This window comes from Myotis daubentonii, chromosome 17, assembly GCF_963259705.1.
Source record: "Myotis daubentonii chromosome 17, mMyoDau2.1, whole genome shotgun sequence".
NCBI lineage: Eukaryota > Metazoa > Chordata > Mammalia > Chiroptera > Vespertilionidae > Myotis > Myotis daubentonii.
Genome location: NC_081856.1, coordinates 51,358,696 through 51,371,041, shown reverse-complemented (window position 1 = coordinate 51,371,041; position 12,346 = coordinate 51,358,696). Strand labels below are relative to the sequence as shown.

At 56.5% G+C, this 12,346-nt stretch overlaps 2 protein-coding genes across 4 annotated transcripts in view; one reads left to right on the top strand and one right to left on the bottom strand.

Moving 5' to 3' along the window:
• The window catches only part of CCN4 (cellular communication network factor 4), a 967,918-nt gene that overhangs the window by 786,581 nt on the left and 168,991 nt on the right, over positions 1 to 12,346 (bottom strand). The gene's annotated exons all lie outside the window — the stretch shown is intronic.
• The window catches only part of ST3GAL1 (ST3 beta-galactoside alpha-2,3-sialyltransferase 1), a 52,613-nt gene that overhangs the window by 3,588 nt on the left and 36,679 nt on the right, over positions 1 to 12,346 (top strand). The window contains exon 2 of one of the 3 annotated variants that reach the window (XM_059672348.1): positions 12,022 to 12,106. The exons of the other annotated variants lie outside the window; for them this stretch is intronic. The gene's annotated coding sequence lies outside the window, so the exon portion shown is untranslated. The remainder of the gene's footprint in view (positions 1 to 12,021; positions 12,107 to 12,346) is intronic. 3 annotated transcript variants of the gene reach the window in all.

Here is a 12,346-nt window from a genome sequence, read left to right as displayed (position 1 = left end):
ATGAGTAGGGGTCTTCTTCCTGGCCTTTGAACAACCTCACAAGCCTGGAAACAGCTGTGCTCTCCTTTTGTCCAGGTTTTACCACTGGAGGGGGCGGGGGGAGGCCAGGGCCTGGGCAAGCAGCATCTGCCCCCCTCGCTGCTGGCAGCCTCAGCACCCCCAGAGCACTGGCTGAGAGAACGGGGAGGCGCCAGCGATGGCTGTGGGTTCCGAGGGGCCGTGGGTTCCGCTCCGAGCAGCTCTGCACCAGCGGGGGACGCTAACTTCACAGCAGCCTCCTTGCTGACTGACCTCAGGGCTGTGTCCTCCCTTCGAGGCACAGGGTGGGGACTCTCCTGGCTAGACTCCTCAGCACCCCTCCTGAAATTGGGGCTCTCCATAGAGTTGGCTGGGGGGAACCTTTGGTCCCCTAGGGAGGGTGGGGTGGCAGTGAGGGTCCTGGAACCTAGGGGTGTGTGGGGGGCTTTGTGCCAGGTAGGCCTCTGCTCTCCACCAAGCAGCCCCACCCCCCACCCCCAAAGGGGCCTCTCTGAGTCGCCTGGTCAGTAAACCTCTCTTGAGCCTTTGCTGGTGACAGCTGCTGACTCAAAGAAGTTCTATTTGGACCAGCTTTTGCCTTGTGAGATCTAACCTTGACCCTCTGCCCAGGCCCCTCCCACGCTGTAAAGGCGCCCAAGAAAGTGGGAAATGAAGTCCACGGGTCATCTTGACCTTACGCTGCTTTCCGGAGAGTCCCGCTGCATGTATGTACACGCGTGGGACAAGCCAGCGGAAGAGCGGGCCTGGGCACTGGGTGCACGGAATCCGAGGGTCCGAGCGCGCTCTCCTGCTCTGATCTGAGCACAGGCCCCAGCCATGGGCCCCAGTGAGCGCCGAGGTTCGGGGGGCCCCCCAACTACTCCAGGCTCTGGGTCTCAGGTTCACTCTGCAGTGAGAGGCTTGGCGTGGTGCTGAAGTCGCCCCGGGGCAGTAAAGCCTTCCTTTGTGAAGACAGCCTCCTCCTCATTTGCTTTTGCCGCCAGCTCCATCCTCAGGACCCTCGGGGATCCCTGACATCGGCCTGTGTGCCCACCCGCCTCCCCTCCCCACTCCCCGAGCACCCGGCTAAGTCATCCTCCCGCACTCCTCAGCAGGGGTATTGAGAGATAGCCCAGAAGTTTGGGACGCTGGGGCCCCAAACCTGCTGGCGGAGGGGACGTTTGTGGGGACTCCCAAAGGGTGCCGAAGGCCAGAGGAACCTGGGCCCCATCACTCCCTCCCCAGGGGTGGCTGAGGGAGGGATGGGCGAGGAGAGTCAGGAGAGCTGGCCAGTGGGCACCGGTAGAAGCCCCTGGAAGAGATACACAGCACCCTCCTCAACCAGCAGGGAGGAGCCAGAAGGATAAACTGCCACCTTGCTCTGTCCTGCCTGCCCCCAGGATCCCTGTGCCACCAAGAGCTGAGCCCACCCCGGGGGGGGGGGGTTGGGGGGGAGGGTGGCCCCAGAGGCGGGAGAACTGCTCCCTGCCCAGGGCCACGTGGCTGGAGACTCCGCTCAACCCTGTGTGCTCGGTCGCCCCTCGTAAGGGTAAGATGTTAGTAAGATCCTACGTGTTCTTCATGAAACGCAGCATAGCCTGGTATTAAGGGTTCTGTCCAAAGGTTGTCACCTAGGACCCAGGGACTGACTCACTTGCCTTTTCTGCATCTTGGTTTCCTCATCTGCCATGGAGACGAGACGGTTGATGTGAAACATAAGCCAGAGTCACTGTGCAAATGTTGGTTTTCATTCCTGAGCGCTGCTGGGGGGCCGGCCTGGCCTCTTCGCCTATCCATTATTCAAACAGGACGATTTGAATATTTTTATGTTAAAAGTGTTTTTCTTTCCAAGACCATCTGAGAATGTTTGGACCATTCCTTCTGACCGTGTGTGTGTGTGTGTGTGTGTGTGTGTGTGTGTGTGTGTATCTTTTCTCCTCTCAAATATGTAAGAGCTTTCTCACCAGTTCTGATTCTGGAGCCGCGTAGAGCATGTGAAATACAAGTTAAAGCTCACCTACAGCAATTCTGGGAAGTTGAGGAAAAAAGAACATTCGTTCCAAATTGTGTGGCAGAATTAAGAGAGCACTTTGGGAAGGTTCATGTTTGGTGTACAGTACAAGAAAACACTTTCTCTGAATTTCCCCAGATGCCTGTAAGAAAAGCCAGCCCAGGTAGATATCATTGCACTAGATTTTGCTACGTGAAAAAAAGAAAGAAGGAAATCCATTTGGACCCACATTGCACGAACAGCCGGAACTGACTAAAAATCCCCTTCGTGCGTATTTACTTAGCCAAGGGCTCTTGAGAAAAACCCAACCAGAAAAAACAGAACCAAAGCAAACCTGGCGGCTTCTCTCAGCGAGAGGTGGACCGGCTCCAAAATAGGGTTTCACGCTCAGAAAGCCTGAAACAACTCCACATGAAAGACAAAAACCCGTCTAATTGGGCTTTTACCTTTTCAGAAATGAAAGGCTCAGTGGCGAGAAAAGAAAAGGAAACACATGCGCACACACACACACACACACATGCGCACACGCACGCGCGCACACACACACACGCACACGCACCCCTTTTTTCTGGAAGCCTCCACCGGAGCCCAGAACACACGCCCTGACACTGCTTGGCCAGTCTGTGCGGACCTGCTCGGTCCCTCCCGCAGGGGACCCTCGCAGTACCGACCGCAGAGCGCTCCCAGGGGTCTGAGAGCTGAGACGCCTCTGGAACGGGGACCTCTGCCTTCGCAGCCCTTGGCGTCCCCAGTCTCGACCCTCTTCGGCCCTCAGGTCACTTCTTCCGTGTGACCTGGGAGGAGGCTCCTCCTGGTGGCGCAGGTGAAGGGACTCACCCCTCTCTCTCCACCCGGACCTTCCGTGGCCACAATTCCTCCACTGCCTCTTCTCACGAATCCCATTCTCCAGACGGGAGAACGGATACTCGGGGTTAAGCCACTTGCCCGAGGTCACAAAGCTGCCAAGTGGCAGAGCCACACAATCCCTAACTGCTCCTTTTCTGCCCGAAGCCGGAGACCCCAGGCACCCGCTGTGTAGCTCCCAGGATCATCCTGTGTCTAGACGGGGTGGGGGATAGGGGGTAGGAGAGTCTGGGGGGGGGGGTCTGAAGGATGGGGCAGCCCCCCTCGGAGTTGCAGATGTGAAACCGGGCACAGTGCGTTTCTGGCCTAAGCCCAGCCCAGGATGTGCGCCAGCCCATCCAATGGGCGTAGCAAGTGGACCCAAGTTCTGGCACAGCCCTTTGGAAGGAGGCCCTGATTTCTCTGCACACACTGTTTCCCAAGTGTTCTACCAGCAGCCGCGTCCCCAGGGCCCGCATCCTCCCAGAGGCTTCGAGTCCAAGCCTTTCCCCTGACTCGCCACTTGGGCCCAGTTGGGTGGGTTCATTTAGCCCGCGGTACCCTGGCTGGGCTTTTATGCCCACGTCCTGCCTTGCCTGGCTGATGGCAAGCGCTTCTTTCTTGGCGTCAGTGGAGTGGGGACAGCCCCACGGTGCCTGGGGGTGCAGGCAGGACCGTGAGTCTGCCAGGGGGGTCGGAGGCAGCACCCTGCGCAGCAAGGGGGTCATCGGAGGGGAAAGTCCCACCCAGCTCCCTCGACAGGTGCCCCGGGGCACCTGTGCCAAGAAAAAGGACCAGGAAGTCGCCGTTGCAGCACTGGCAATTCCCTTTTAAGCAGGAACTTCTTCCCAAGAGAGAGGAAGATTTGTTGTTCTTCTTGCTGCTTGGAAACGCTGTTCATCCTCCCACCTGGCGGGGAGTGTGATGGACCGAGACCACTGCTTGGGAAACACATTTGCTGCCACAAGCAAGCCTGCCTCTGTGGAGAGTATTCCTGGTGGTGTCTAAAGCACGGTCTTAACATTAGAAGTCAGTCACTGGGCAGAAAAAAGGAAATTAAAGCCAAAGGAGCCGGTTAGAAGACAGAGAGGTGGCACGCCACCACCTAATAGAAATTTCCAGTGAAAGCCACGCCTTCCTTAGTGGTCTGAAGAATTGCTTCTGACATGAGGCTTCCTGTTACTTTCCTGTCTCCGCCGATGGCAGGGAGCAGATGGAGTGAAGCCAGCATGCTCCGTGCGCTGTAGGACTGTGTCCGTTAAACCGATGTGTGTGTGTAATGACAAGCATCTAAACGGGCAGGAGAGATGGGCTGGCCCTGGGGACAGCTTTGGATGTCGGAATACTTCTGCAGGGCGGGGGACCTGCCCCTGGGACCGGGTGGAAGATCTCCCTCCGAACCTGAGCCACGGTGTCATACCTAAGCTGTCACCATTACTAGAGGCGGTAGGGGAGAGGTGTGTGAGTCGATTGAATAGCAAACCACGGAGGTTGCACACGCGGAGAGCATGAAACAAGAAGGAATTGGGCAGCCCTGGTGTTTGCAAGGAGGCTCAGCAGTGCCCTTGTCCAACCCCCGCCCACACCGAGACTTCAGTGATTCATCTCCTGAGTCATTCATTGATTCACTCCATGAAGGCACTGGCTCTGCTGCTTCCTGGCTGTGTGACCTGGAGGGAGTGACTTAACCTCTCTGTGCCTCCATTTCCTCAGAGCAAGTTCCTGTTGGTTTTTGTGGATTCTGGCATGGATGTGTCCTTTTTTTTTTTTTTTTTTTTTTTTAAATCTATCCTGAGCCCTGGCTGGTTTGGCTCAGTGGATAGAGCGTCGGCCTGCAGACTGAAGGGTCCCAGGTTCGATTCCGGTCAAGGGCACATGCCCAGGTTTTGGGCATATCCCCAGTGGAAGGGGTGGGGGAGTGGGGGCATGCGGGAGGCAGCTGATCCATGGTTCTCTCATCGTTGGTGTTTCTCTCTCTCTCTCCCTCTCCCTTCCTCTCTGAAACCAATAAAAATATATTTAATAAATAAATAAATAAATAAATCTCTCCCGAGTTTCTGCCCAGGAAATACCACGTATGGGTCATTCTGGACTCATTTATTAACCTTCTAAAGGCTCTAGGACAGTGGTTCTCAACCTTCCTAATGCCGCGACCCTATAATACAGTTCCTCATGTTGTGGTGACCCCCAACCATAAAATTATTTTTGTTGCTACTTCATCACTGTAATTTTGCTACTGTTATGAATCGTCATGTAAACACCTGATATGCAGGATGTATTTTCATTGTTACAAATTGAACATAATTAAAGCATAGTGATTAATCACAAAAAATATGTAATTATATATGTGTTTTCTGATGGTCTTAGGCGACCCCTGTGAAAGGGTCGTTCGACTCTCAAAGCGGTCGCGACCCACAGGTTGAGAACCGCTGCTCTAGGGCGTCATGGTTAGAGGTGTTTGGACAGGTAAGCGCATGGAGGCTCATTGAAGTTGGCCACTTGACCTAAGGTCCCCCAGGTTGGGAGAGGCCAGTTGGGGGGCTGCGGCGTGCCCCCTCCCTCCACGTCCCCAGGTGCCCCTGTGACACACCCGCAAGGCGCAGGTTCCTGGTCTCGCCGCCTGCATTAACCGGACCCCTGCCCACCTCCCTCCCCCTTCCTTCACTTTGTTCTGAGAGCCAGATGAGAGGCTGAAAGAACAAAGTCCCCCCTCAGCGAGAGAGCCGTGTTTCAAAGCCTATAAATAGGACCGTTCCCAGGGGCCCCGGGGCACGCTCACCAGGACAGACTTTGCAGGACACCAGCCGCCCCTCTGGGCCCAGCGTTCCTGGTTAGTAGATGCTTTCTTTCCTTCTTCCTCCCTCCCTCCCTCCTTTCCTCCCTCCCTGTCCCTTCTTTCTTTCCTCTGATCTTTCTTCAGAAGTGTGTACTCATGCCTCCCTAATGAGGCTGCGGTCGCCTAGAAAACAAACACATTTCACAATTCCTCCCGAATCCGAGAAAGGAGCCCAGTTCTGGGCGGACACGGAGAAAAGTGCTGGTCAGGCCTCGAGGAACCCGCTCAGTGCCAGCATTCCCTCCCAGCCAGCAGGGAGGCCGGCCCAGGGGGCGCCCCCCCCCCCGTTGGGGCCTTGGGGCAGGGGGCCCATGGGGGCCAGAGCCAGAGGGAGAGGGGGAGGGAGAGCAGGGGATCCCATGCGCGGCGGGTCTGTGGCAGGCGGCGTCTGTGTTCTGTGCACAAGCCTGCCCACCCTCCCAGTTGGGGGAGACTGAGCTAAATGACACAGGAGAGGGTGGGGGGCGCCCCGGGCCCAGCTGGGGGCTGGACGGGACCTGCTCACAGCCGCTGAGGGTGGAGAGAGCCGGGGCCCGGGATGGGTCCCATGGAGGAGCCTGGACCCAGACGGAGGAAGAGGAAAAGGTTGAGGCCCCCCCTCCGTGGGTCCTACGTGACCGGCACTCTTTCAGAAATAAGGCGTGATCAGCGGGTTTTTCCTGGGTGAGGGCAGGGACTGAGGGAGACCCACGTTTTAGGAAAACCCGCTGTCCACCGTCCCATAGGCAGGCAGCCCAGGTGGGAACGGTGGGGCGTCCCGTGTGGAGTGTTTGCTCCCAGGAAAGAACTGGTGGCTTCGTCTCTCCGGGCTTGTAGGACGGATTACAGTTGGGGACTGAGAAACTGGAAACCAGTTGGAGATGTCCATCTGTCACTGAGGGCACGGGAGCCATGGATGACCACAGGGAGCCCAGCCACGGGGGTCCGTGCCGCCCCCCCATCAGGAACCTGTGGGATCGAGGTGGGCAGGACCACCTTGTAGAGCCCAGCCGTCTGGGTGGTGCAGAGAAAACCTGGGCTCCGGCCTGGCCCTGGCTTTGCCCGTTTCTAACTGTGGGGCCTTGAGCAAATGGCATTATCTTTGGAGCCTCAGTCTCCACATCTGTGAAATGGCGGTGGGCCCGCCACCCTCCAAGGCCTGCTGTGAAGAGGGAATGAAATCGTGCACCCGAAATGCCGAGCAGGGTGCTGGCCTCACTGTCTGAGCCGTTCCGTGGTAGCTATTGTTAATAATAATACCGCCCCTAGCCAAGCAGCCAGGCCTCAGCAGTTAGCACCCATCCTGAGGCCCCCTGTGCTGGCTGCTTTCCGAGAGGGAAGGCGCACGCCAGAGAACAAACACCCACTTCCTGCCGGGTTCTGCTCCGGTTCATTTTCAGCCCCGGCGGGCGGGCGGGCTGGCTTCGTCAGCCTGGGCCCCAGGCCCGGAGGCACGGCCTCCCCTGGAGGGGACCATCCCAGCGGCTCCGCTCTGCTCCCTTCGCCCTCGGCGCCAGCACCAGCGTTCCCGGTTCCCTGCGTGGTCATGAGCCTGGAATCCCAGCCACACCAGACTTTTCCATCAGCTTCTGACCTGCCCTTTCCCCTTCTGTCCCTGTCCCCTCGGCACACGGACGGAGCCAGGCAGCCTCGTCTCGACCTCATTCTCCCCGATCATTGTGTTCTGGGCAGGAACTCGGACTCCGAGACCACCCACTTGCTCACTTACCGTCTCCCTCGGGGCCCGGGGAGGCCTGGTTCCTTGCTCGTGTGCCTGTGTTCCCGCCCCATGCAGGGGGCTGCTTGGGGGCAAGCCCAGGAGTGAACTCCTGTCCCCACCAGGGCAGGGCACAGGCTGGCCCAGAGGGGGGCGGAGGGGCGGGGGGCTGGGGACGTGCGGATGTTACTCCCGCCTGACAGTGGAGCCCCCCTTGCCGGCTCCACTCTGTACTGTGACCTTGAGCGAGTTCCTTAATCTCTCCAAGCCTCCATTCATGCATCTGCAAAACGATGCGAATAACAGCACACACCCCGCAGGCCCGCGGCGCGGATTAGCGGGGTTTTGAGTACAAACAGTTAGAAACGGTACCTGCTACTGCTCGTTTTGCCTGATTATCATTATTGAAGTGATCGCTTGTTGTTTTTCTGTTCACTTCCTTCTCGGTACAAGCCCGCAGGGCACTGGAGCAGCTCCGGGTTCTATGTTCCCGGCGAGCCGACGACACCCAGAAAGACTGTTCCCGCACTCACGCAGCCAGACCTGACCGCCCCCCCGGCTGGCAAGGCCCGCAGCGGCCACGTTTGGGACCATGACAGGCCCGAGGCCGCGGAGGAGAGCGGCCACGTTACATGTAAAGTGCAGCGGTGTTACCAGCCAGGCCGTGGGAACAGCTATTCAGATGATCCGTTTTCGCTCGGAGGGAAAGCCCTGGCTCATTAAGCAGCCTGGCTGGGGCGAGGGGGAGTATAGTTTCGACCCTGCTCCATCGCAGGAGTAAGCGAGGTTGGAGAACTCTCTCCTGAGAGGGACTGCATGGTACTGCCCGGCAGGAACGGGCATCGCATAGGACGAGGGGCTGTGCACGGCGAGGCTGGAGAGGGCCGAGACGGAATAATTGCGGATGCGGAACAGGAGAAGGGAGAGGGGACTGTTTTTTTTGTTTTTGTTTTTTTTTTACTGGAATTTGTCCTAATCTTCTGTGCATCAGCTGCACGGTTTCCGAGTCTCTGGGTTGAAGTCCGGGTCGGAGCACTGAGCCAGGGGCCAAGCCCTGGAGCCACCAGCCGTGCCACCCCTGAGCTCACCTCTCTGGGCCTCGGTTTCCCCTTGGTGACCCTGGAGAGCCACGGGACCTTTCTGGGCCTCCCTGGAAGTGGGGTTTATGTCGGACTCGTCTTCCTTGGAGGGCTGTGTGTGTGAGCACACTTCATCTGTTTTGAAGAGTTTCATTCTGATTGGAAGTCCTTGTGGAAGGGTCGGGAAACGGGGGGAATATAGAAAAACCCGGGCGTGGCAGGGCGTGGCGCAGAGCTGCCATGTGGCGTTTAGAAAAGTTTTCAGGGCCCTTGGGATAAAGCAAAGGGCGGGGAGAGTCTAAGGAGCTGAGGAGACTGCTCCTGGGACCAGCAGGGGAGGTCATGGGACAATGACCTTCCCTCTGAGTTCAGCGCCCCAGGGCCCTGCAAGGGGAGCTGAGAAACTGAGGCTGGGGTTGGGGGGTGCACTTGAGTACACCCTATCTTTAAGAGTCCCATGGTTGTAAGTTCACCAGTGGGGTAATGCAATTGCCAACTATCAACACTAATAAAAGAGAAAAATGGTAATTGGCGTACGAGCTACCCTTTTCATTGGCTAATCAGGGCTATATGCAAATTAACTGCCAACTAAGACTGGCAGTTAACTGCCAACAAGATGGCGGTTAATTTGCATATGTAGGCACAATGCAGGGAGGCGAAAGGGAAAGCAGGAAGAAGCCCCCTGCCACTGACAGTGATCGGAAACCCAGGGGGGAGCTAAGAGCTGGGGGGCAGGGCAAAGGCGGCCCGCCTTTGCCCTGCCCCCCTGCCATGATCGGAGAATCAGGTGCCTTTTCCGCCCTGGCCAGTGATAGCAGGAAGTAGGGGTGGAGCCAGCAATGGGAGCTGGGCACGGTCGAAGCTGGCAGTCCCAGGAGCTAGGGGTCCCTTGCCTGGGCCTAAAGCGAAGCCAACGATCGCGGGGCCGCTGCAGCTGCGGGTCCCTGCTGCCCGGGCCGGACGCCTAGGCCAGAGGCGTCAGGCCTGGGCAAGGGGCCGATCCTGCGATTGGAGGGTGATGGGGGTCAACGCCTGAGGGCTCCCAGTATGTGAGAGGGGGCAGGCTGGGCTGAGGGACACTCCCCCCCCCCCCCCCACACACACACCCAGTGCACAAATTTCGTGCACTGGGCCCCTAGTGTATGTATATATATATATATATATATATATATATATATATATAGTTGTTTTTATTGATTTCAGAGAGGAAGGGAGAGGGAAAGAAAGATAGAAACATCAGAGGAGAGAGAATCATGGATTGGCTGCTTCCTGCACACCCCACAAAGGGGATTAAGCCAGCAACCCGGGCATGCGCCCTGCCCGTGCATCGAACCATGACCTCCTGGGTCATAGGTCGATGCACAGCCACTGAACTATGCCTGCTAGGTGCCGACTGTATTTCTGAAAGCCAGAAGGCCAATGACGGAATTGCTCCAGGTTTATGTTTTGCTCCAAGGCGCTAACCGAAGGCCACAGGTGGCCCCGGTACCGGGCTGTGGAGTCGGACACCTGAGGCTCCCGTTGGGAGGGAGCGGGGCTCTGTGTATAGTTTAACGGACAGGTTTCCCCCCGAGGCCTTGTGCTGCGTCCCTACACGTGGGCTGTGCATGGGGGCTTGGCTGTTATCATGGTTATCAGTAATTATCAGTTATCATAATTAGTAAGAGTGGCACGTGGAGCACTCAGCTACAGGCTCCTGCTAGTGGGAAATCAGCCACATCCCAGTGCAGTGATGGCGAACCTTTTGAGCTCGGCGTGTCAGCATTTTGAAAAACCCTAACTTAACTCTGGTGCCGTGTCACATATAGAAATTTTTTGATATTTGCAACCATAGTAAAACAAAGACTTCTATTTTTGATATTTATTTTATGTCTTTAAATGCCATTTAACAAAGAAAAATCAACCAAAAAAGTAAGTTCGCGTGTCACCTCTGACACGCGTGTCACAGGTTCGCCATCACTGCCTAGTGATACTCAGAGAGCTACCGGCTTCACTCATTCATTCAGTCCCTCGTGTGTCATTGTCTCCCATGCCCATAGGGGGTTTGGGTGGGCACCTCTAGTGATAAGTAGAATACTGCCCCCTCCGCCCACACTGAAGGCACTCAGTCTAGTAAGAGTAATAGGTAAAGGACTGAGGTGATGTCTGACACCTAGTAAGTTCTCGGTTAATGAAGGAATGAAGGGATAGACAAATGAGATGAGGAAATGAATAAAGGAAGTTACAGGCACCCCAGGTGGCAAGGTCCCTAACCCAGCTTGGACCGTGGAAGGCGGGTCTCAGAGATTCATCTTGGGGGTGTTACACATGGATTCTTTTGTTGAGTTGAGCCCAGACCCGCAGGGCAGAGCCCAGCCGCTCAGAGGTGAGCCTCAGGCCCTAAGCACCAGCCCAGGGCCCAGGAGCGGGACCTAGGTCCCAGCCTCGCGCTCTGTTAAGGGAAGTTTGACTTCGTTTGACTTCATTTGATGACGTATAGCAGAGAGGTAGGCTCCACTCTCAAGAGCTGAACCTCGCCCGGAAGAGCCGAGTGTGGCCCCCGAGAGCCAAGCTACCCCCAAAGAGCTGAGCCTGCGACCTCTCCTTGGGGAAATAGTAATGGACTCTCCCTGCTGTGGCAGGAGGTGCGCTGTGGGGGGTGGTGGGTGGCGGTGGGGGCAGACACACTCCTGCCCCCATGGGACGGATGCTCTATAGCAGCGGTTCTCAACCTTCCTAAGGCCGCGACCCTTTAATACAGTTCCTCATGTTGTGGTGACCCCCAACCATAAAATTATTTTCGTGGCTACTTCATCACTATAATTTTGCTGTGATGAATCGTCATGTAAATATCTGATATGCAGGATGTGTTTTCATTGTTACACATTGAACATAATTAAAGCATAGTGATTAATCACAAAAACAATATGTAATTATATATGTGTTTTCCGATGGTCTTAGGCGACCCCTGTGAAAGGGTCGTTCAACCCCCCAAAGGGGTCGTGACCCACAGGTTGAGAACCGCTGCTCTATAGGAACACGGGGGATTCTGGGAGCGTGTGGTGGCCATGCCTCACCTTGTCTGAGTGGTCAGCAAGGTTGTCCCTGGGGAGTGCCATGGCTGCTGAAATCAAGGACTGAGCAGAAGGCACAGGGGCAGGGGACGGGGTGGCCTGTGAAGGGAAGAGGAGGTCTGGGTGACAGTTTAGGAGGAGCCTCTGGCTGCTGCTCAGAGCGGGGCTGGCATGGGAGGAGGCAGCATTGGCAAGCCAGATCAGTGAGCCCCCACCCCCTGCATTCTTCTTTCAAACAGCAGGGGCGGAGAAAAGACCCGTTCCCCCAGCTCTCCTTCCCGGACACGCAGCCCTAACTGCTCCGCCCCTGCCGCTGTGTGTATCTTTTATGTAAACACCCGCCCCCACCAGTGAGCCCTAAATAGAATCTGTTTATAGTGAACACCAGTTGCCTTGAGACAAATCTGGGCTCAGTCTGCAGCTAAGTCCTGGTGATTTTACTTCTAAAATAGCTCCGAGTCTCTCACTCCTCCGTTTGCCTGCAGCCCTGCCCGCGTTCCGGTCCTCATCATCTCTTGACCATCGCCCACACGGGCTGACCTTTCTTTCTAACATGCCAGCACCGTACAGGTAACTTGAGGGTTGTATCAGTTAGCTTCCTCTATGTAACAAAGAGCCCCAAACCTTAGTGCCTTAATCAACAAACATTTGTTATTTCTCCTGAGTCTGTGGGTTGACTGGGCATTTCTTCGTTTCCGTTAGACAACCGTGGGGCCTCCGCTGGGATGCCTGGGGCCTCTGTCTGTGTGATTTCTCACCCTCCCGGGGCGGGGGCGGGGCGAGCTCAGGGTGTTAATGTGGCAGAAGCGT